The 24,690-nt window shown below is 40.1% G+C and overlaps 1 protein-coding gene across 3 annotated transcripts in view; it reads right to left on the bottom strand.

Annotated features, from left to right (window-relative positions):
* The window catches only part of TMC1 (transmembrane channel like 1), a 254,955-nt gene that overhangs the window by 140,920 nt on the left and 89,345 nt on the right, over positions 1 to 24,690 (bottom strand). For 2 of the 3 annotated variants that reach the window (XM_006918441.3, XM_025051461.1), the window contains exons 2-3: positions 22,944 to 23,080; positions 21,930 to 21,996 (exon numbers count right to left, since the gene is read on the bottom strand). The exons of the other annotated variant lie outside the window; for it this stretch is intronic. The gene's annotated coding sequence lies outside the window, so the exon portion shown is untranslated. The remainder of the gene's footprint in view (positions 1 to 21,929; positions 21,997 to 22,943; positions 23,081 to 24,690) is intronic. 3 annotated transcript variants of the gene reach the window in all.

The following is a 24,690-nucleotide window of genomic DNA, read 5'->3' as shown; positions in this document are numbered from 1 at the left end:
CTCATGGACCTTTAAACTTAATAGCTTTGGTTGCAATAAAGGAGTGATTTTCAAAAGTTAAGCATCTCTTCAAGGCCACTGCCAGGCTGTTCAGTTGATCAAATTATGATGTCACTCAGACACAGACCTCCATGTGTCCTTGCTCTTCAGCTTATCCACTAATTAACAATATGTGTGTTGGGGGTGGGGGGAGGCGGGGAGAAGCAGACATGGTCTCCTGTCATTAACAAGAACATTAGTCAAAAAAAAAATATCAGTTCAGTTTAGGGAATACAAATGCTACAGTTTTGTTCTGGTTCAAGGGTTTTAGGAATATACAGTTTCATTTAAAACTCAAAGTACAATAACCCGTGTTGGAGCTATCCATTTCTCTCCTTCCCCTTCTGAAATGTTAAGGTAGCCAGTCTTCAACACAGAGCCTCAGAAGATTATAATCAAAAGAACTAGCTCAGAGGCACATTCCCCAATGCACTTTTCTAACTATTCATTTTCCCAGCTGTCATTTTTCCTCCCTTTTGCCACTAATAAAATGTCTCAGTCTCTCCCAACTCCTGGGATTGTAACAGAGTAAAATGCTCTATTATTCTTTGACTCCATCTTGTTCAGTCCTGCATTTTCTTGTATATAGACATGCTAATCATTAGAGGAATTTTGCTTGTGGCTTGAGTTTTACAAAAATAGCTTTGCCCATTTCCCCTTCCTTTACATAAAAGAAGCCTGAACTCTATACTTTCTTAAGATGGATTTGAGGCACCACTAGGGCTTCAATCTTCTCAGTTGGCAACTTCTCAGTCAATAAACCTTTCCTTACTTCACACTCTGCCGTTTTGAGTTTTGGCATTTGGAAGCATTGGGCACACAGATTTTGGACTGGTAACAAGACCTTCACTAACCCTGTCTAACTACACTAGCCACACTACCCACACACCATGCACAAAGAAAACACACCCCACTTCAGTATTCTAATGTTTCTCACGTTCAGCTATTCATCCCTCACCCCATCAAGCACTCACCACATATTCCTATACCATATTCGTATTTATTCTATTGGACTAAATGTGATTCTTTCACTAGGTAATCCTTTATCTTAATGAGTAAATCTAGGAAGACACAGCTTCAGGATGCTAGACAGACATAATTCTGCTAAAAGAGGCATGAACATTTTCACTATCCATCCAAAAGACACTTAGAGAACAAAAAAAGTTAAGGTAGATTAATATGACTAATGATTTGAGGGGTGAAATAAATTGATGAAGAAACCATCACATTCCCTAATAAATGCATCACATCACACTTTTCTAAGTACTATAAAATGATGTTAAAATTAGACTAGGGAAAAAAAAAACAATTCTACCAATCCTAATTGCTATAAAATTAATTCTATGATTTTTTTTTCACTAAGTCACAGTGACATGATGAACAAACTGACAATCAATCTCCTTAACATCTTTGAGACCAGGATTTCTCAACCTCAGCACTATTTGATATTTTAAGCGGGATAATTCTTTGTTGTGGAAGGCTGCCCTGTGCATTGCAGAACATTTGGCAGTATTCCTGGACTCTAACCCAGTAGATGCCAGTAATACCTCTCCTCCAGTTGTGATAATCAAAAATGTCTCCAAACATTGCCAAACATCACGTTATAGGGGCAAAATTTTCCCAGATTGGGAACCAGTCTCAAAGATTAAATAGAAGACTGTCTGTCCTAGATCAGGGGTCAATAAACAACAACCCATAGGCCAAACGAAAAACCCATTGCCTATCTTTGTAAATAAAGTATAACTGGGACAGAACCACACTCATTCACTTACCTGTCTACAGCTGCTTTTCACTAAAACTGCAGAGTTGAGTAGTGATGACCAAGAATGTATGACCCGTAAAACCAAAAATATTTACTATCTGGCTCTTTAGAAAAAAAAAAAAATGTGTGCCAACCCTTGTCCTAGTCTACTGGTTTCAAACATTTTTCAGTGATGACAAGTTTTTATAATGAAATCTTACATAAAACTTGTGTCAGACAGGGTCCAGATGGTACATTCAACTTGGGTAATTTGAGGAAGTAAAGCATATGCAGAATAATTTTTGTAGGCATTTTCAAAGGTGTGGCAGAGTATAGAGAAATCAAAGGGCCAAGAAAGCCGAGTGTTATTACAAGGGGAAGAGGACCAAGATGACCCTGTAGGAAGGGGAGCTAGAAAGATTAATTCCTCCCTCACAGCTTCCCACCTTTTGATCTCACACTAGTGTTCCCCAGTGGCCAAGTCTAACCAGAAGCAGGAGGGCAAGACATCCCACTGAAATGGTCCTTATAAGTCAGCCTCCCAAGTCACAGAGCAGAGCGTAGAAAGGTGGAGAGTAGACCTGGGGAACAAACAGGAGATGCCCAGAATAAAGCCCTAATATCTAAAACTAAACAAAGCAAAGTTCCTGTGATAGTTAGTGGGAGAAGGTATTGAAATCAGCACAGGTTGGCCTTATATCTGACCCCCTGACCCAAGCTGAAACTGAGAACAGTTTGAAAATCCTGTCCTAAATCCTCATTTGGCATTCTGACTTCATTTGTCTCTTTTCTGAAATGAAATATCATTGTTGGATAGAGCGATGTTGTCTCTTCCTAACAAACTGCAATCCTTAAACCCTTTTCTACCATTCAAACCTTCAACCTCAAGTACCAGACATGTCCCCAATCCTCCCTGCCCTCTGATGCTCTGCTCATGTTTTCAAGCTTTTAAACATTGATAGAAAAAAATTTAAGTACCCTAATTACTGAACCTACCACAATGTCATAATATTAGACAATAGGAGCCTAACACAGTTTGCTCAGCTTCCCATGAGTTTCAGCACTTAACTAAAACTGCCTTGACACCAAACTTGATAGCCTTTTCCCCAAATCTCATCGACCTTATCCGCTCTGCAGCAAAAGATCTCGCTATCACTCTCGATTTACTTCTTCCTTTGTCTTCCACAGCCACATATATTCTAGGATTGTATATTTGAACTGAAGCATATTGGGCATCAATGTTTCCTTCTTGACAGTGACATTATAATTATAGGAAGCTTTATTACTGAGTGATGATGGCCTTTTCTCTTATTATATTCTAAGATCAAAGTTTTAAAACTAAACATGGCATTGCCATGAACAGAAGAGATATTTTATGCTTAGCTTCAGAACATAAAATTCTTTCTGACCTAATATATCAATGAAAGGTGTGTGTGTGTGTGTGTGTGTGTGTGTGTGTAAGAGAGAGAGAGAGAGAGAGAATATGAATTTGCTAGACCTGTACATACAAGGTTATGGTCGAGAGAGGCGAACAGGCAAAGAGCCAGTAAAATAACAATAAAAAAATCCCTGGCGTGTGGTCAGGCATGAAGCTGTAGCTTAGGCCTTCAGTGACTCCAGCAATGAGTTAATAAGCTAGTGAAGGATGTGTCCATTTTAGATGTTCACAGGCCTAAGCACTTGAAACAAATTGATTTACATGACCAAGTTCCCTTGAGCCAGGATCATACTCTTGTTGCCCAAGATGACTTAAATATTTAGCAGAGCCATCTGTACTATTGAAAAAATAATCTAAAAACTCTCACGACCACCTCCATACACAGTACTATAAATGCCATTGAAAAAAATGAAAATAAAATGACCTATAATGGGTGGCAAATTATTCTTCCTCCCATCACCTCTCAAAACAAAGAACCAGAAAATAAACAGTAGATACTCTTTATCTTTATTATGAGTCAGCAGATATGGCAATTTTTCTATAGTCAGAAATGTTCATTGGGATGAAGTAAATTTCTATCTAAAAATATGAATGTTTTCACAAAGAATGTTTATATCAGAATAAGGCAATATTAGTCCCAAAACACACGAATAAAATGTTCCTAAGTTTCCAAAGTTTCTGAATAGGTGGCATACTTGAGAGGAATTTACCAACAGGAAAATCACAGCAATTCACTAGCGTGTGTAATTTTGAGTTCAGTCCTAACCCATCATTTATTGGCCAAGTGAGTTACCTTACTTTCTCAAGTCTCAGCTTCTTTTATAATGATGTCATAGAAGAGAAAAAATCCTTGTAATAAAAGACAGATTACTAAGAGAAAAACAAATAGAAGTTTGTTAACATGTATACCTCATTTATACATTGGAGATAACAAGGGAAAATGAGTAACTCTTGGGGAGGCTTAGAACTCCCACTGAAATATCATCATCAGCTAAAGACAACAGAAAGAAAAGTGGGAGGAGGCCAGTTATGGGAAGGTTGCCAGGAAAAATTTATGGAACAAGGGTAAGGTTGTTATGCAGATTTAAGTCTGGTGCCTTCTCCAGTGATGAGTTTCTTGTGATTTGGAGTCATGCTTCTCTTCCTAGTACAGAAAGGAAAACACCCTTACAAAGGGAGAGTGCCTTTAGAAATGTAAATTTCCCTTACAAAAGGGTACTTTTCTACTCTGTTTTCAGAGTTTCTCTTGTGTCTGCTGTTTCTCAAAATAATCCTTATGTCTAAGAGGCACATTTTGGGGTGGTACCCTTCAACGCGATATTAAAAATGTCTGCATCCTAGAGTCACCGTGAAGTTTGAATAAATTAATACAAGTAAAATATTCAGAACACAGTGGAAGATAGAAAGTACCCAGTAAAAATTAGCCATTATTATTTCAGAACAATGTGTGGTCCCTGGACCAGCAGCAGCATCACCTGGTAACTTGTCAGAAATACAAATTATCAGGCCTCACCTCAGACCAATTGAATTAGAAACTCTGGGGGTAGGACCCAGTACTCTGTTTTAACAAGCCCTGCAGGTGATTCTGACAGACATTGAAATTTGAGGACCATGCTTACAGAATATAGGGTGAAAAACAGAATAAAGAAATAAAATGGTGCCACTAGAGTCAAGCTGCTAAATTAGTAAAATCCAGTAGATTGAGGTATGAGGGAATGATTCTATTCCTGTGTTAACTCACCTGGGAACCTAAACTCTTCAACTTTCCACTCCTGCCTCAATGCCTGAATATACAACAGACCTCCAGATGACTCCCTCTGATTGCCCCCTGAAGGACTGAGGAAAGAATGTTCACGTATCTAGATGACCCGATATCCACTCTCCAGACCTCCGGTCATCTAGAAGATTACCATCTCGAACCAACCCACAGGCTAAGAATGCAGGACTGATTCTTCTCAAGAATGTACTTTTTACTGTAAGACCTCTTAACTTTTTTTTTCCTTTCAGAACATTCTGGGTATTGCCTTATTGTCTTTATAGTTTGCAAACCCTAAGACCCTTAACTAAATCTTTATCATTTATTTCTAGCCAAAGCCTCCAGACTCTTTGAGTTTGTTCAACAAGGATAAAACAGAAAATAAGCTATAATTGGATTAATCACTAAGGACTTCAGAGTTTTTTGCGTGTGCGTGTGTGCTTATTTAAATGCTTAAGAATTCATGATTTTATTTTTTTCTAATTGACTAGAAAAAGAATTCCACCAATGGCTTGAGAACAGTAGGATTTCTGTAGGATAACTTACCATTGGATTTTTGACTTTGCTGGACAGAATACTTCATACCATACAACATGTTCCAAGCGATCTACTATTAAATTCTATTAATGTATTTTATAAAGCCAAAGATACAATGAAAAAACTTATTTAAAGGAGAACCTACAGTGTTGTACATTCAAACACAGCATAGTAATCATTAGTCTTAACCATTCTTATAAACAGTATTGTACAACCATAAGATTGGAGCATAGGCATATGCTGCATCAGTGGCAAAGCTAGATACAGGTGCGTAACACAGGATTCCTAAATCTGTGTATTTTGTTACTTGAATATAGTTGATAAGGTGTGTGCACAGTTAAGGGTAAAATTGCCATTTAGAACAAAGTAAACCAAAGTACATATTTTGTCACTTCATCCTCACCCTGCTGCAATAGCGATTTTTCTAAAGCACACATTTAATCATGTCACCACACAACTTAAAAGACTTAAATGGCCCCCTTAAGCCTGGCACATGAGCGCCTTTGTAATCTGGGACCTGTCGACCTATTTCATGGACCCCAATCCTAAAATTATTTCTTCCTTGGAGCCTTCCCGACAGCCCACTCCCCTCCACTGGGGAGTTGGTCCCTCCTCACTCAAAGCTCCCTGAGTATTGTGTACTGATCTCTAGTACTAATTTTTACATCGCATATAATTGTTGTCTGAATGTCTGTCTCTCAACAAGACATTTATCTAACTTTTACTGACAGCACAAAGTGTATTTTTATTTTTGTGTCCCCAGCAGTTGGTGTGGAGCTCAGCACTAAAGAGATACATAGTGAATAAAGACTTTCCATGAATCTAAAATGTGAGATTTATGCATAAGCCAGGAAAATACTGCAGTCATCTGGAGTCTCTCTCCACCCATATAAAGACCAAAATCTTTACATTTGAGACAAAGCGCCACCATTTCCAAGGTTCCAGTATCCTCCTCACTCTAGTAGACACACTTTCCAAGACAGAACAGCCTATCTGTTGCCACCATCTTCCAGCGCCCACTAAAACTCTCATTTTATTTAAGATATTCTGACACCCAAAGTTACCCTTTCAGTTGATATGGGGTTGATACCCCTAATTTTTACCCCAGACCCTAAGTCATGAGGTTCAAGACTTAAATTGAATCTGAAAAATAAGCTGGGTGTAGCAGTTTAGAAGCAGCTGGCCCTGCATTTGTTGGAAATACTGAGTCATCCTCCTGGCTCCAGGATCATGGTAATTACTTGTTCATCCACAACCAACCACAGCCTTGCTACCATTTCACTACCTCTCAGACCCTCATTTTAGAATACTTTCGCTTCTCAACTTGGCTCTGCTCTGCGTCCCTGGTATTTTATTCTTGCTAAATTGTTCAGCCCGAAGCCTTTTACCAGGGTCGCTGGGAGACCCAGCCAGCTATCTAAGCCAGTTCTTTCCCTGGAGCACTCAACTCTTAAGAGCTTAAGAGTTACAACACCTTGAATTAAGCACAAATGGTTTAAGAATATCTTATCTGTTTGGTTACTCTTGATCAAGTCCCTGTCCACTACCATGTCCTTTAGGCCAAAAGATAAATTTCCAGTTTTTAAGTGAGTTGGAGCAATGGATGGGGTTTCCAGTTTTTAAGTGAGTTGGAGCAATGAATGGAATGACAATAACTCCCTTTGAAAAATCTATTGTTAGTTCCCTGTTGATTGTGAGATGTCTGAGGCTCATCCTTCCTCTGAAACTTCTGTGATGCTCTTTTGCAAAGACCAATGGACGCCTAAGTTTTCTCATCTTGGCTGGGCTTCCATAAGAATTAATTTAGGTAATATAAATAATGCACGGTATTGGCACACACCACACACATTGTAAATAATCAATAAACAGCAATTATCGTAATTGGATTTTAAAGGCTATATTAGTTTCCTAGGGCTGCTATAACTCAGTACCAAAAACTGGATAAAAACAATACAAATTTAATGTCTCACAGTTCTGGAGGCTAAAAGTCCATATTCAAGGTGTTGGCAGGCTCATACTTTCTCTGATGTTTCTAAAGAAGATTCCTCTCTTGTCTTTTCCAGCTTCTGGTGGTTGGCAGCAATCCTTGGTTTCTTGCCTTACAGATGCATTATTCCAGTCATATGGCCATTTACTCCCTGCATGTCTTCATAGCATCCTCTCTCTGCATGTGTCTCTCTCTGTGTCCAAGTGTCCCCTTTTTACAAAGATATCAGGCATATTGGATTAAGGCCTAATGACCTCATTTTAATTTTGGAACCTCTATAAAGATTTTATTTCCAACAAGGTCACATTCTGAGGTACTTGGAGTTAGGACTTCAACACATCTTTTGGGGGAGAGGGAAACAATTCAATCCATTACAGAGGTGAAGGGTAGCAAAATATGTCACCCCAAAATATGCTACTTTGGTATATTGATTATTTTGATCTGTAGGCACTTGAGAAACAGCAAATGCAAAGAGAGGCTTTCTCTGTACTCCCCTTATCTGCCTAAAGTCATATCCTCTAAAAGGAACTCAATTGTCATAAGTCCCATACCCCTTTTGGGAGTTTCATCAACCACAGAAGATTGACTCTTATCCCAGGAGAGAAGGCTAGAAGTTAACACTACACCAGACAAACTTTGTCACAAACTATCATAACTCCCATCTAATGGATCCATTCACCTCTTCGAAAACTCATTTACTTTTCCCTAAGAGGTCTACATTTTCCCTTCCCTTTCCCTATTAAGATACTATTTAAGACTGAATTCTAAGCTATTTCAGGGGCTTAAATTACTCATTTTTTTCCCTGAGTCTCTCCCATAAGGTATACAAATTAATTAAATTCTGTTTGCTTTTCTCTTGTTAACCTGTTATTGTAGGGGTCTCAGCTAGAACTCAGAAAGGTAGAGGGGAAATTATTTTTCTTCTCCTACAGAGGCATAGTAACACATTGTGGTGAAAACAGAAAAATGGTATTTTGTTTTCCTAATTACTGACACAATTTTGTTTTGTTGACCTCCCTTTTCTTGCTAGGGAGCAGGATTTCTAATTATATTTCTGTCTAGAGTTAAAATTTTTCAGTCCGCTTTGGTTATTAAAAGTCAGACAAGTTACCACCTCAGGCTCTAGCTGTCCCCCCAAGTACACCTGCTTGTGGGGTGAGGAAGATGGCAGGGGTATGCTGGTGAACCAGCTATCCATGGGAGAGGAAATCGAAAGGCCCCAATTTGTAATATTTTTCTGATTTTCACTGTGCGTGAGCGCTATTTTGAGTACTCCTACCATGGCTGAACAGTTCCTACAAGGTACTGAATGAACAATTGGCAAGATTCCTAAAAATTTAAACTTAGTCTCATAAGCACATATGAACTGTTTCCAGTGTGTCACTGAAGGCATGGCCTACTTTATCATGACTGCCTCCTCCCTGTCTCCTCTCCAATGCTCCAATCTGTGCTACCCCCCAAACTTCAGGCAATGGATGAGGAGGGGAGCAATGGTGACTTACTTGAGGAACCAAAAATTGCTTATAGCAATCCTGACATTCCTTTCTGGTGGTTGTTGCTGCTTCTCTACCACCAACACAGCAGGGTCATTGGTCTCTTCTACATGGCAGATGTCCAAGTACTGGACATGCGTTGGTTCCTTGGAGGGTCCTAAAGGGGTCTTTCTCTTCATAGTCTGTGCTTTGGGAAATTCAGCTTCAACTTGGCCCCCTTGCACCCATTTCCCCAGCCCTTCCCTTGGCAAATTCAACCTAAAGATATTTTGAAAGTAGGAGCCACTCACCCACTGGTCAACCCTTTTTGGAGATAACTGCAAAAAGGGCTTTTGCCCCATCCATCTTCTTTGGCATCCACCTAATGGAGGAAAAGCAAATGTCTTTGCAAATAAAATGGTGGGAAATTCAGGTGCATTCTCTCTCCTGATTAAGCCATGTCTGTCCTACCACTTTCTCCTTGCCCAATTAGTATTAAACACTCTTCTGGTCCAACTTTAAGACAAGATATCATCGTTGGCACCTAACTAAGAGGAGAGGAGGGAACAAATGGCTCTGACATCACCAAATGTATGGGAAAAGGAAAGGAACAAGCCCAGAGTCCTTCTCTCTCATGGAAAGAAGAGTAGGAAGAAACAGTTTCCACAATATGAATTCTGCTTTCTCCCAAAAGACATCCCCTTCCTCTCTCCCAGTCCCCTTTCAATATCGTTCACTGTTTAAAAATTGTGACACTAGTTTGGTCTTTCTCACAGTAGAAAGGCAAGGATTAGGAATCCCTTGGCCCAAAACCAGGCCCTTGGCCTTGGAGAATTTAGTCATTTTATTATCAAGGCTCTGTGTCCACTGTATTAGCTACACTCTTTGTGTAATTCTGGGGGTGGAAGAAGATATTAGTTATAATAGATAAGATTATGAAGCAGGGAACAATCAGTACCTTATAATGCTCTGTTACATTATTATTCTAGTATTGGAGGAAAAGAAAAAAACATTCATTTTTAATCAAAACTGACCATAATCAAATCTGCCTTCCAAGCCGGAAGAAAAGTGAGAGAAACTAATTCATGTCGCTGGGAAAATAAATCACTGCCCTGCCCCCTTTTGATTGCAGAGACTGGTGGGCGAAGAAGACAGAGACCTAGAGAAGATGTCTTAGCAGAGCAAGAGCACATTCATTTGTCTTCAGATATACAGAAAAATCCTCAGAGTTCGAGGATAGGGTGGGTTTACTTCCATTTCTGAGGGGGAGGCTACAGAAGTAAAAGAGGGAGCAAAAAAGATAATAGAAAAGCAATACTGTGGTAGCTGAGGATTTTTTTTTTTTTTTCCATTTTCCATTTAAGATGTTGGCTCTGCTAGGATGTAAACCTCCATCTGTGCCTTCGAATGTGCATTAAAGAAATGCCCGATGAGGGTATTTTTTTTTCATGCAATACAAAGAAAAGGGGGCGAGTATGGCATTTGGTTCAGCAAGGGGTAGAGAGAAGGGAACTTGCATGGGAGATGAGAGGCTAGAAATATGGAATGAGTTCTCCCAGAAGCAGGAAATAGGAGCCAGCCCTGAACTGACACTAATCCCTGGGAAGATGAAAAATTCTTGGAGAAGACAGAGAACAGAGGGTCTGTGCTGACATCTGGGTTTTATTATTAATACTGTTGTTATTGTTGCTCTCCATTAACGGAGCCAAACAGACACACACGGCACAATTCCCAATAACATCAAAGGCACAGAGGCTCCTACAGCTGGGCCAGGGACTTGAGAGAGGTGTCATTACCCACGCTCTACCTGCCCCTAGGAAGCACTGTCTTTTATTCATAGTCAGGGACACACGGTGGAAAGCTTGTAAAACGCCATCATTTCCTGGGGCTGACAGGTGAGGAGCCAGGATCGCCCCGTGCCAGTTGCTGCAAATGGCTACTATCGTTCTTCAATCTTTAGCTAATGGAAGGAGAACAGCGGGTGCCCTCGAGGTGGCCCTTCCTTTTCCAGAAACTAAAATCTGCCACAGAGCACTGCACCTCCACAGAGCTGAGTAACTCTAAGCCCATCTGCTACTACTGTGAGGCACGCAGTCCCCGTGTCCCGCTGACCCGCTTGGCAGCAACTTTTCCTGCCCCATGAAAACAGCACTTCTGTCCTTCTTTCTTCTCTGTGCAGGGAGAAAACTCAGCAGCTAGTACTTTGGTCCATTACAGTTGTAAAATGTACTTCTCTAAAGAGGCAGCATTAGAAATTCTTTTCTAATAAACTTTTTTTACTAGGAGTTTCACATCTTGTCATCTGAGAAGCCTCCTACGTGGCAGCTTCAGGATAGCTGCCACAGCTCTGTAACATCAGCAGCAAAGCCTTCAGCAGACTGTATTTCAATTTGTGAAATTCAAATCCGCAAATATGAACAAGGTTGCTGGTGGCCAATGTGCCTTCCACACTGTCAGAAAATGAAGCAGGAACATGAGAGTTTCGTGGTGCATATGTATAAGCCACTGAAAGTCAAATACCTCACAGACTTTTTTCCAGAGACACAAGCGGTTTTTAATTTGTTCTTTTTTCCCCGACTTTTAAAATTTTCATTTCTCTAGTTACTTATTTTCTTCAAGGTGGAATAAAAGCTTGTAACATTTGAATTCCACAAAGGAGGCCTAATGAATGACATACAACTATTTTAAGCTTCCCAAAGCAACTATGTTAAAACATAACATAGCAGTATCCAGATACAATTACTTATCAAGAGTGCTTTGGTGTAGATTTAAGCTACGCACCTTTGACTAACTTTCTACTCAGAAAAGTCCCCACTGTTTGCCCAAAGGTGTGGTACTGGGTATTTTCAATAAAGGGGTCTTTTATTATTGGGGTCGATCTTTGCACAAACTTGAATAAGTAACAAAGTTTGTGTATATCTCAGCTATCTCTTTCACAAAATTAGGTGGTTGTGAGATCTGCTGTCTAGCTAACTCCAAGATGAATCACCATGGTATACAAACAAGAATAATTTAACACACCACACCTCTAACATCAATCCTAGATATAACTGGTTCATTACGAAGCCAAAACAATTAAAAAATGGAAGATGGAAGGGAAAGAAATGGAACAAAGAAGAGGCAAAGGAAGGAAAGGAAATAGGATTAGACATTAGGGAACCTCCAGGCTCCCATCGTATTTTCCATTCACATCTCTCTCTGGTTAGAAAATTTGCTTTAAAAATAGAAACCCCAAATTTTTTTGGGGGGGTATACCATAGGCTGAGGATATGTGGACAATCTTTACACTTGTTAGTAACTGGTTTGTTTGACCACTTTTGTAAACCTAGTATCTTTCATATAAAGGTATATAATAGAGGCCCCAATAAATATTTGTAGAATAAGTGAGGTATTTAATGTGGTAACCACTGGATAAAAAGTCGATAAGGAAATGGATAGATCAGGTGGTGAATACTTGAATTCAAGAATCAATATCTGTGTCATTAGAGTGGAACAGCCACATCTGATGTGTCTCCCAAAGTGATGCAATGTGAAGTGCACAACATCTTCTTGCAAAACTTGAACTGCATCAAGCCTTTAGAGCCAACTTCCGGTTGAAAAAGAAAATGAAAACTGGAGAAACAAGTTAAACACTACTTCAAGGAAACAGGCAAATCCAGAATGTTGGAAATTCTACAGGCAAAGTCACTAGTATCTTCAAGAAGTCAATGACAAGAAGAGAGAAAGAGACAGAGAGAGAGAGAGAGAGAGAGACAGAGACAGAGACAGAGAGAGATATTACTGCTACTCGGGACCTTGACTGGATCCCAATTTTAACAAATAAATTATACAAAGATGGTTGGGCAGATTGGAATGTGTGTTGTGTGTTAAACGACTCCAAGGATTTATTGTTTAGTCATAGATAATAGTGATACTATGGTTATGTAAGAAAACCTCCTTGTATTTAGAGATGCATATCGGAATAGAATAATATAATATTTCAGCTTTGCTTCAAATACTTAACACACACATAAAAGGAAGGAAATCAGATGACCCTTGTGTGGCAAAATCGTTATCATTGCTGAATCTCAGTGATAAGTGTAAAGATAATATGTGCATGGGGATACGTTTTGTTGCTCTCTATGCTTTACGTTTGAATATTTTATAATATAATTCTTTTCAAAAGAAAATACCTTGGGGAAAATTCTTACCAGGAATTGCAAAAGAGAGTTTTTAGGTGCTAGAAATGCTATCTGATCTGGGTGGTAGTTACACAGATGTGCACATATGCAAAACTCATCTAACTATATACTTAAGATTTGTGCTCTGTATTGCATTTAAGTTGTACTGCATTAAAATAAACGAGCTAGTCTCCAATTTTAGTAAGCAAAATTAAATTAAATGACCACCTGCATGAGTAATTAAATGTAACACATATCTGCTGCCCTGGTCCCATCAGTCACCTCCATTTAAGAGATTCCTGAGAATTCCTGGATCCATTCTTTAACTTTTTTTCCCACATGCTGAAAATCAATGACATTCAGTCACTGGGAACGCTATCTCCATGTTTCAGAAGATGGGAAAGCTACCACCCAGTTTCTGGGGGGACAGGGCTTGAAAAAGAGACAATTATAAGCATTGGCCTTAAGTCATCAGCATCTCAGAGCCCTGGAAAGAAGTGGAGAAAGAACTGCTGTTGGGCAAAGGGATAGCAGGAGAGAAGCCCGGGGTAGGCGTCAGAAGAAAGGACAGTGACTTCATGGGGGTGGACCCCCCGCCCCAGGCCTGTGGCTCAAAAAATGTGTATAAACACAAGACAATCCCACCCTCACCAGAAGATCCCGGAATTAGCCTTGGAAGAACAACTGTTGATGCTGCTCCCATCTGCAAGAAAAGAAAGGTCTTTTTCCATGTAGACCATAGAATAAAAAGAATGGTAGACGGGTGAAGCACTAACACCTTAGTGTAATTAGTTTACTGTAATGACTGACTCTGACCCCTTTCGTTTGCAGAGGAGAGAATATTGAAGAGAAGGGAAGACAATGCCTAAAAGGAAGGGAAGAGAAGTGAGGCGGCAGGCAGCCCTGATGGTGATCTCTGCAGAGCCTTTGGGGTTATTCTTCCCTTATCCTTAACATTTGAACACATTTTCACAGCTGAATAGCATTACGGTCCAGTCCTGCAGGATCTAAGACGTCTGACGGCCATCCCCTTCGGTTCACACTGGCAATGCCTCTACTGATTTGGTCCACGGTTCAGAGCATACTACTCTCCACCACACCCTCGCTGCACTCTGCAATACAGAGTCAGAGAATTTTCCAAATCTTTAAATTCTGGTTCCTTTTTGCTTCACAGTTCCTTCTACAATTCATTTCTCTCTTCTTGCATTTTACTATAAGCAGTCAGGAGGAACCAACACCTTGCTTAGAAATCTTCTCAGTTAAATACTCAATTTCATCACTTGCAACGTCTACCTTCCACAAAACACTAGAATATGAACACGATTCAGTCAGGTTCTTTGCCACTTTAAAATAAGGATTGCCTTTTCTCCATTGTCCCATAACATGTTCTTCAGTTCTGTCTGAGCCTTCATCAAAATGACCTTTACCGTCCATATTTCTACCAACACTCTATTCACGATTATTTAGGTATTTTCTAAGATGGGAGCTTTCTCTACAGCTCTCCTCTTTTCTTTCTGAGTTCTCACCAGAATTCCTTTAACAGCCCCTTCAATGGTAATCTTGACTTTTCTGGCATGCACCACAAAATTCTTTCATTTTCTACCCAGTACCCAATTCCAAAGCCACTCCCATATTTTATGGTAATTGTTACAGCCCCCCACCCCCCTTCATGGTGCCAATTTCCCTATTAGCCTGCTGAGGCTGCCAGAACAAAATACCATAGATGGTGTGGCTTAAATAACAGATATTTATTTTTTAATAGTTCTGGAGGCTGGAAAGTTCAAGATCAAGGTACTGACAGATTCAGTGGCTAGTGAGAACCCTCTTCCAGGCTTACAGAGGAGGAAGCCTTCTTGCTGTGTGCTCCTCACATGAGAGAGGAAAGCTTCGGTGTCTCCTCCCCTACTTATAAGGGCACTGATCCCATCATGGGGCTCTACCTTCATGACCTCACTTAACCCTGGTTACTTCTCAAAGGCCCTACCTCCTAATATCATCATATTGGGGGTAGGAATTCAATATGTGAATTTAGGGGGACACAAGCATTTGGTCCATAACATTACCACAGCATTATTTAGTTTATTCTGATGGAAACAAACTCTACAGTAAGAAAAGACAACATTCGGATGAAGCCAACACTATGGATACCAAAGTGGGAAAACGAACAGGGTTCTTGACATCACTGAACCACGAGATCAACCCTCACTTGAAGGACATTCTAATGGTAGACTTGCTAGTTATATAGGAAACAAACTTCCTTATAATTTAGGCTTATTTGAATCAAAACTACTTAACTGGTACACAGATGATGTTCTGTATTATGTGACCTTTCCCCCTCGTGCCCCCCCGCCCCCGCACAGTGGTCATGTCTGAATGGAATAAGAGAGGGCACCAGGCCTTTGAGCAAATAATATGCAGGCTGGGCTGTGGTCCGTGAAGTAGCCGGATACAAAAGCTCTGCCCAATAAGAACATCATATCCGGGCAAGTGACTGACCAAAATCAATTCACCTGGCTTCAAGTCCTTCAGTAAGGCTACTTGTAGCAGCAAGAGTAGTTGAACTAGAAGAGGAAAGCTGTGCGTGGGGGTGGGAGCAGTATGTCCCTCTCCCACCAACACTGTAGCATGACCTCAAACCATTTAAAAATTCCCCAGCATTTCAGGAAAAAATTATGAGTTAGAAAAATGTGATAGAATGTGAAGTAGATGTGATAGCACCTGAAATCAATTACATAAATTGTGGGATACAGTCACGGTTTACGTTTTCTATCACAGAATTAGAAGTCACACTTCTTCTCCATTATGAGAGAAATCAGAAACAAAGAAAAATTATGAGTCCTCTCTGATATCCCTACTCCATCATATTGTGCAGCCCCTGCCATCACCAATTTGATTACACCATGCCCTGTACGAGGAAGGCGCTTGTAATGATGCAGAAACAGCAGAGAAAGTAACTGAGGCCTGGGTCTGCCATCAAGAGGGTTACAAGACAAGTGGCTAAAGAAGAGCAATATTCTCACTCACCAGTCAGTTCCCAAATGCAAATCAATCAGGGAAGCCCAGCTATATGCCTGTTCCTGTTTTTCTGTGATGCTGGCTCTGGGTAGAGATCTCCGACTTCCTTATTTCCACATGTCCTTCCAATAAACCTCTTAATTATGGTACCTCTCTTCTTCGAAAACTTAACACTATTTTCAATAAATATCCAATTTTTCCAAATAGCTCTCTCAAAAAGAGTCTTTCTTCCCTCTGACACATTTTTACTCTTATTTTTTAAGTGTAAAAAAATGAATCTTTTCTCCCAGAGTAACATTTGTTTGAACAACCCTGAGCCTAGTCGGAGATCATAGTTGTTGCATTACTTGTTTCCACCAGATGGTGCTGTCGCTGGTTCACGCGCCCCGGTGTCCCCGCAAAACTTAATCTTATTACTGAATAAACACCAGCAACTGCTTTACACAGAGAGAGAACTGCTTCTCCTCCTTCCTGAGACATTACCACTGCCTTAACAACTACCATCTCCGTAACTGACCTGCTGGACATTTACCACTCTCTCAGAAGGTTTGTTATTGAGCTAAGCCCTCTCCCTGATGAAATAGTGTTTGTTCTCTTAGAATCCATTAGGGGAGGGTGGCCATTTAGCAAATGATCACACAAACACGTAATTATCAACTCTGATTTGTGCTGAGGATTTAGTTGGTTTAGAGTGGAGAAAAAAATCAAGTGATCCCCTTGAAAAGTCCCTGGTTTCAGTGATCAACTACACGATGGCCCCAAATTTATATCTCTAATCACCTTCACTTCCAAGTTGCATATATATATATCCCTATTTTATCTTCCCACTTCATTGTTTAAAAAGGCGCCTTCCAATACATGTGCAGCACTGAATTTGTGATCTTCTCTGGTCTGATCAGCTACTGAGTATCCATGAGAGGCACAAGCCATATATTCAGTTGTGAAACGCAGAAAACTGAAGAGTCCTTGAATCCTCCTTCATCCTTAGCTGCATAGACAGTCTAGCGCCAAATCCTGTTGATTTCATCTACCAAATCTGACAGTATTTCTCTAGATCAGTGATTCTCCAAGTGCAGTCTACAAACTACCAATGTTGGCACCTTCGGGGAACTTGTCAGAAATGCAGATTCCCAGGCCGGTAGCTTCAGACCTATTAAATAAATCAAAGGGTCCCAGAAATCTGCATTTTAATGAGCCCTCCAGGGGACTGGAAATCCACAACAGTTTTGAGAACCACTGCCCTACACCCACAGCCCCTCTGCTGTTAACGTGAATCGAACCCATCATTTCTTATCTGGGCGACTGTAGTGGCTTTGCAATTATTCCTTCCCACATCCAAGTAAAGCCTCCTTCTAGGGTGACTGTCAACCCTGGCAGATATTATAAGCTACCAGGATCCACTTTAAACCAACTAAATCCGAATCTCTGGGGTTGGGGCCCCGGGCTTTTGTATTGTTCAAAGGCTGTACTTTGAAGGCCAAGACTGAGAACTCTACATTAATCCATCCTAACTGGCAGCCAGATTGATTTTTTAGAAATGCAAATCTGGTCTTAAAATTACCCCCACATAAACCCGGCCAGAATCAAGCCCACATTCCTAACACCTACAAGGCAGGCAAGTGATCGCCCCTGCACTAAAAGACACACACCACACTGGTCTTCTGGCTGATGCAGGACCCGGCAAATTCCCCCGATTGTGGGGGAAACTCAAGCTCTGCACTGAGAGAGCACAAGGTTCTTGGTAGAGCATAAGAAAAAAATTCAAACTCACGCCAAAACTGGAGTCAAAAAGAGAAAGGGAAATGCAAAAACAAGAGTAAGAAAAGACAAAAAAGCCTAGACAAGGGGAAAGACCCTCAGTGCTGGGAGTCCAGTTTATATACCATTCTTTAGTTTCTGTGAGTTCGTTCAGAGTTTGTGTGCCCATTTTCCTTTGATATGGACATACAATGAGGAAGGATAAGATTATGTGGTGTTAAAAGGTAAGAATATGTAGTATTAAAGGCCTGCTGGCAATTCCCAGTCTGTGATCCACAGGTTCCCCATGGTTTTAGCCTTAGGGAATGAATGATTTTAATTTGTGCAGGGCGCCACTTAAAGATTCTATTTTTCCTGTTTTCCCTTCAGGGTGTGGGGAAATGGGTTGTTAGCAATTCCAGCAGAAATCTTCCTTTGTTCTGTGGGTTTCCTTGTGGTCTGGCTGCAGGCTGATCAGTAAATAGCAGTCTCTGAATTCTTCTTGATTTAACACTTTAGTTCTCTTGTCCCCTCCCTATCCGGGCAGGCTCCTTGCTTTCTCTTCTTTGAGAGTTTTGCACTTGCTGCTTGCTCTCTTGGCCTAAATTGCTGTCTTACCCCTTTTGCCTGCTCATCCTTATTCATTCTGTAGATCTCAGTTCCATCTTCCCTTCCACAGGAAAGTCTTCTCCAACCTCCTTTGTCACCGGTGGAGTGGGCTGGGGAGAATCCTGATATCCCACTTTGCCTAGGAAGTTCTGATATGTGGACTTAGGGCTTATGAATTTCTTTATTTACAATTTTAGATTTATTTGTGATTATTTAATTCTTGTCCATCTTCCTCACTGGATTATAAACTCCTACAGTTTGACACAAAGGTCATATTAACAAATATTTCTTGAACAACTTTTTGACGTGGGCACTAATTAGCATTCCCATTTATATATGGGAAAATTAAGTCTAGAGAGCTTAAGCATCTTGCCCAGGTCACACAGCTAGCAAACAGTGTGGCTGGAATTCGAACCTAGGTCAGGGATTTTTCAACATCATAGCCACCAAACTGTGCTGGAGGAGTAATTTCTACTGAGTGCCTGAGTTTCCACAGTAGACCAAGATTAAGTTTTGCTTGGTTCTTATTAGAACCGAGCTCAGCTTGAAGATTATACATTTATTTCCTTGACATTGAAATTGCAATCTGCTCTAAGGAAATGAAGTTTCTAGCTCTCTCAGTATAAAGGGCAAATGTGTGGGAGAAGCCAAAGATCAAACGGTCAAGTATACTTGTTACAGAATTTTTCATGAGCTGAATTCAAATGCTATCAGTGGAGCAGCTCTCTCTTGAATTTGAAAGAGTGAGAACAAAGGGTGAGGGGAAAGGCAGCTGCTGGTTTGTAATCAGGAGCCAAATGGAACGGTCCAGGCCTGGGAACATGAAGTAGATAGATACAGCCTAGGACTAAGACATAATGTCACAAGAGAAGCTAAGAAGCTGCTTCTCCCTCAGCTCAAACACAGGAGAAACACATCTTTCTCCAAAGTTTATCAGAGGATCCCCTCTACTTATACCAGCTGCCCTTCCTCTTTCTGCCATAAGACTGAGTTAAAACTCCAGGAGGTCATTTTGCCTCTTGGATTCTCAGTTTTCTCCTATGAAAAATGAGGAAGTTCAACTTAGAAGACTTTGAAAGATGCTCTCAGTTCTAAAATTCTATGGTTCTATGACCCACAGCCAATGCTGTTAGGATTGACTCCAAAAAGATAGGAATACACATGGATATCTGTAACAATCCCCTTTTCAAAATCAGAAAAAGGATGGCCTATTTATGCTATTCCTCAACCCCTACTGCATCTGATTCATGAAAAAAAAAAGTGCTTTAGGTCACGTCCAGCCTGCTTTGAAGTCTAAATTGAAACATTAAGTTCAAAGCAAAATAAATCCAAAGCAGAGTGAATGGCACTAATCTAACAATTCCCAAAAGTGATGTAAACTAAAATATTATTACAGAAACACAAACATTTAACAGGGAAAAAAATTGGTAACAATTTTTAAAAAATAATTTCATTTGCTTGCATTAGAATAAATCGTGTACAATTTCAGAAAATCAGAATAAACCCGGATTGCAGTTACCATTCATGAAACACAGTGTATTTAATCTATATTTTACAGTCGTATCAAAACATTTTTATAAGGTTTATATCACCACTAGAAATGAGTAGCTCTGAGGCAGGACCAGCTAGAAAACTGAGATGAATTCAGCTCTGAGGTGCCTTGGCTCATGCTGTTTACTTTGTCTAGAATGGTCATTCCCCAAACTTTACCTAAAGAACTTCTGCCATTTCTTTCACCCTGTCACCAACCTGAGAAGCAGTTTTAAAAGATGGCTCCCAGATTCTTTGACCTTCCTCCTTTCAAAACATAGTCTATGTTCCCTCCCCTTAAATTTGGGCTCTATAACTTCTCAACAAATAGAATATGATAGAAGTGATGTTGTGCCAGTTTTCAGATTCAGGCTTTAAGAAACTGGCAGTATTTACTTTCTGACTTGGAAACCAGCCACCATGCTGTGAGGAAGCCAAACAGCCACATGTAAAGGCCATGTGTAGGTGATCCAGCTGACAGTCACAGCTGAGGTCTCAGTTTACAGCCAGCATCAACTGCCAGACACAGGAGTGATCAAGCTCTCAGACGATTCTGGTCCCCAGTTTTTGAGCTGCCCCAGCTGACACCACATGGTGTAGAAATAAGCTATTCCCATCCAACCCTTTCTAAATTCCAGCTTCATGAGCAGATTAAGTTGATTGTTATTCTCAGTCCCTAAATTTGGAGTGGTTTGTTATGTAGCAATGGGTAACAAGGACAGAAGACTTCCTTAAATCCTCTCACCCCTGCCACAACCACCATTGCCATCAGTATGATAGTCATGAGGGCAGTTCACAATTATTTCCATTCTCTCCTCCTTCTGGGTACAAGACAGAAATGCAGTTCCCACCTACTTTGAATGTAGGCATGCTCACATGATAGATTATGGCCTATGGCATGTGACTGAAAATTATATGTGCCAATTCTGGGCAGAAGCTTTAAAAATCTGTGCAATCTACCAAGCTCCCTTCCCCTGTCACTGTGTTGGAAGCCCTCACAGAAATGAATCTCCCATCAGCTAGATTCCCTGATGGGACTAGGACAAGCAGGGCTGCATTGTCAACCCATGCTGGACATACAGCCTGAAAAAAAAAAAAAAATTATTTGTTGAGTTAAGCCACTGAGATTTTTTTCAAATAATTTATTACCAGCATATGACCAGGCTTTTCAATGGTAGCACTACTGATACTTTAGGTTAGATAATTCTTTGTTGGGCATACTATCCTTTGCATTGTAGGATATTCAGCAGCTTCCTGGCCTCTATCCACTAGATGCCAATAGCACCACCGCCTCCAGTTGAGTCAACCAAAAATGTCTCCCAATATTGCCAAATGTCCCTTAGATGGGGCCCCACTTTAGAATCATTTACCTAGATGACTCCAACTAATACAACCATCACCGGGCAGAATGAAGTGCTTCCTCTTCACACTTTGAAAGCCCTTCATAGACATTTTTCTATAGTACTTCTATTATCTACAACATTGAATTACAGTCAGTTCCTTGGACTCTGTCACCCTGAAGACTGTGACGGCAGGTGGAAAAGTAGAACAAGAGCAATGATCTACCTAGAGCTTGAGTTTTCTGTTAGCAGTGTGCCAAGTGAGGTGGCTGGAACTCACAGTCTCCCCCAGCAAGGTGACCCAGTTCAGGGCCACCACAAATGGTTGTGCGGTGCACAGATGGCACGACAGTACCCAACCACAGGGATAAGTGGTGACTGAGATTCGTCCCACTCTGCTCACTATGCTGCCTCCATGCAGAGGGAGGGAGTTCTTCTCAGTTATCTGTCTGAAGAAGAGCCTTTATAAAAACTTCACTCCAAGGCCAGCAGCTGGTCTGACCCAGGTTGTGGGAGAATCTGGGATACATCCACACAGAACAGGATGAGAAAATCAAAGCTGTCCTACCTGATGTTCACACAGGGATTCACTTTGTCCTGAATCTTGGAAAGACTTGGAAGGCTATTTCAAGACACTGGACAAAAGTAAGTAAAAGAGACTCAAGTTAAGACTGTCCAGTTTGAAAATAAACACAGTGAAAAGTTAAGTCTCCTTCCTACTCCTGATCCCTAACATTCCCTCCCAGGGCCAGGCATTGTCATTAGTTTCCTCTGTGGCCTTCCAGAGGAACACCAGGATAGATATATACTGTATACACTGTATGTATATCTATCTACATATGCAGTGATATGCATATATAGGACTTCCTCTCTTTTTAAAACACAAGTGTTAGCATACTTTACACATTGTTCTGAATCTTCCTTTTAAATTTAAACACGCATCTTAAACACTGTGCCTTATCATTACATGCCTCATTATTTTAAAGGCACAAATTTCATTTTATGGATTGATATACTGTACATACTCTGTATCGATGGACATCTAAGTAGTCACCAACCTTTTGCTATTAAAATCACTGCTTAAACCAATAATTTAGGACATTAAAAAAAAAAAAAAAGACTGTCTAGTTCGTGTCAGATAAATTTTAGCAAGATTCCCTAAAATTGGTTATTTATCTGAATCAAACTAGATCTCAATTAAATAACCCCAAATCCCCAAGCCCTAGTGTGGGCCTGTGTGACTCTCTAATCTATGTAAATTAAGTACCAATTAGAACCATTTATTAAAGTTTCCATGTAAAATGCCAGCTAAACTGTATACATTAGTGCTGTTGAAATTAGCCCTTGTGTAAATTATTTCCAAAAGCACACAGCCAGTAGGAATCTCTGCAATTGCTGTTTATGATATTTCCTTCTGGTTTTGCTCAAGTGGCACTTCTGGATGTTGTAAATTAGCTACCAAAGTCACACAGTACAGGGTGGTGACATGGTCAGTGGAAGTCCAATATCAATACAGGCAAGCCCCAGAGTGCATGGTGATTCCTCATACCCGCTACTGATGCCTCCACCACTCTGCACTCACCAGTATCACTTTTTGCTTCCCTTTTCTTCTTATATTGTCTTTTCCTCTTTTGCTTACTCTCTTCATTATCACTATCAATTCAAAACATAGCCCCAATCGTGATTGACAGGCATCAGAGAAGTCTCAGTGATACTCATCTATCAAGAAAAAGAACAACAATTTTTAAATTGAAATGCACGTGAAGTCCCCAGATGCCCCCTTTAAAAACTCCACTCACCTCTACCTAAACCTATCTTCCTCAAGAGGCCAAGTTAACGATAATCTACTACTTATTAATAATGCTCTGCAGCAACATTCACAACAATGTTTTGTCATTTTCCACTGCTTGACTGACATTATGCTTTTTTCATGCAGCCTTCTTGGCTTGGAATGACATGCTTTCAATTTCTTGCCTTTGAAAAACCTCTTTGTCATGTAAGCCCTTGCAGAATGAATTGTTCCTTCCTCTGTACCCCTCCATCAAATTGCTTTCATTGCTATTTAACACCTATTTCATTTTGTCTTGCATTATTTGTATTTGTCTTTTCTCCTTAGCCTCCAAGGCTCTTGAGAGACTGAGCCCTGTTAACATTTGTGAACCTCTTTGCTGGGAGCACATCTGTCTGGCACATGGTAAATGAACATGAAATATATAGTGAAATGAAAATAGGCTTCTGTGGGTTGGACTAGGAACCTAAAGTTCACTCGAGAAGTTAGTTATCTTTCTCCAAAAATGCATTGGTTTTCAAACAATTAACTTATTGGTTTATTTATATCCTACTTTATTCAATAATAATTTCAGGCAGCCTATAGATACTTTCGCAATTTTTTTTTTATAGTGGCATATTTTGTAAACTTAACTCAGGATTAAAGATCAACGTCAAGGAGAATGGAAGAGCCCAGATATGTGGGCTATAGAATCTAACATAGCCATAAATTTAGGCTACAATTTTGGCTCTGAGCTTCCTGACAGCCAAAGCACAAAGGAAAATATGTTCAATTACATGCTTCTCATTGTCCAGAAGGAGAAAACATACCATTACTTGGGGGAAGCAAAATTCTCCTGGCACTGAGTTCTGAAACAAAACCTCTTATATAAGATTTCTCACAGAGGATACTGAATAAGCACACATTGACTCTTAGTTGGAATTTTGGTGCATAATTTGTTCCTCAGACTGTTAATGAAGGGTCAAGGGCCAAGGTTATTAATAAGTAAACCAATGCAACACCTAACATAACATCCTATTTTGCTGCTGTCATTGGTTTTGTTTGTTTGTTTTTAATAAAAATAAAGACATTTATGTTTCTGCTTTGTAGTAATTTTGAATAGGGAATTATAGATCATTGACTCAATATTTCTGAGGTTTAACAAGAATATTTAAAAAGGGTGTTCAATAACTTGCATTTAATCATTAAACCAAAGAGATTACTAAAATAGAAATAAATTAAAACTCTAATATGAAAAACTCAAGATTTTCAAAATCAATAACTTCATTGAATTTTAGTTTCCTCATACTTTGAAGCAGCAATTCCAGAAAATAAGGATTCTATTTGGTAAATAAGCATACAATTAGGGAAGGCAGAGGCCAACAAGAAGCGGGGAAGAGGAATTTAAAAAGATTAGTCAACCTCTTTGGAAGCTTCCAAGGGGGCTATTTGGGGGCTATTTGTCTCATTGTCAGAAGTAAATCAGCCCTTGGATAGTAACTAAAATCCCCAGTTAATATACAGGGTGCTTATCCAAGCCAAGATCAACTGTGCTTTAAAT

This window comes from Pteropus alecto, unplaced genomic scaffold, assembly GCF_000325575.1.
Source record: "Pteropus alecto unplaced genomic scaffold, ASM32557v1 scaffold95, whole genome shotgun sequence".
In the NCBI taxonomy this organism is placed as follows: domain Eukaryota; kingdom Metazoa; phylum Chordata; class Mammalia; order Chiroptera; family Pteropodidae; genus Pteropus; species Pteropus alecto.
Note: the sequence above shows the minus strand (reverse complement) of the source record. Positions and strands in the feature narration are given on the sequence as shown.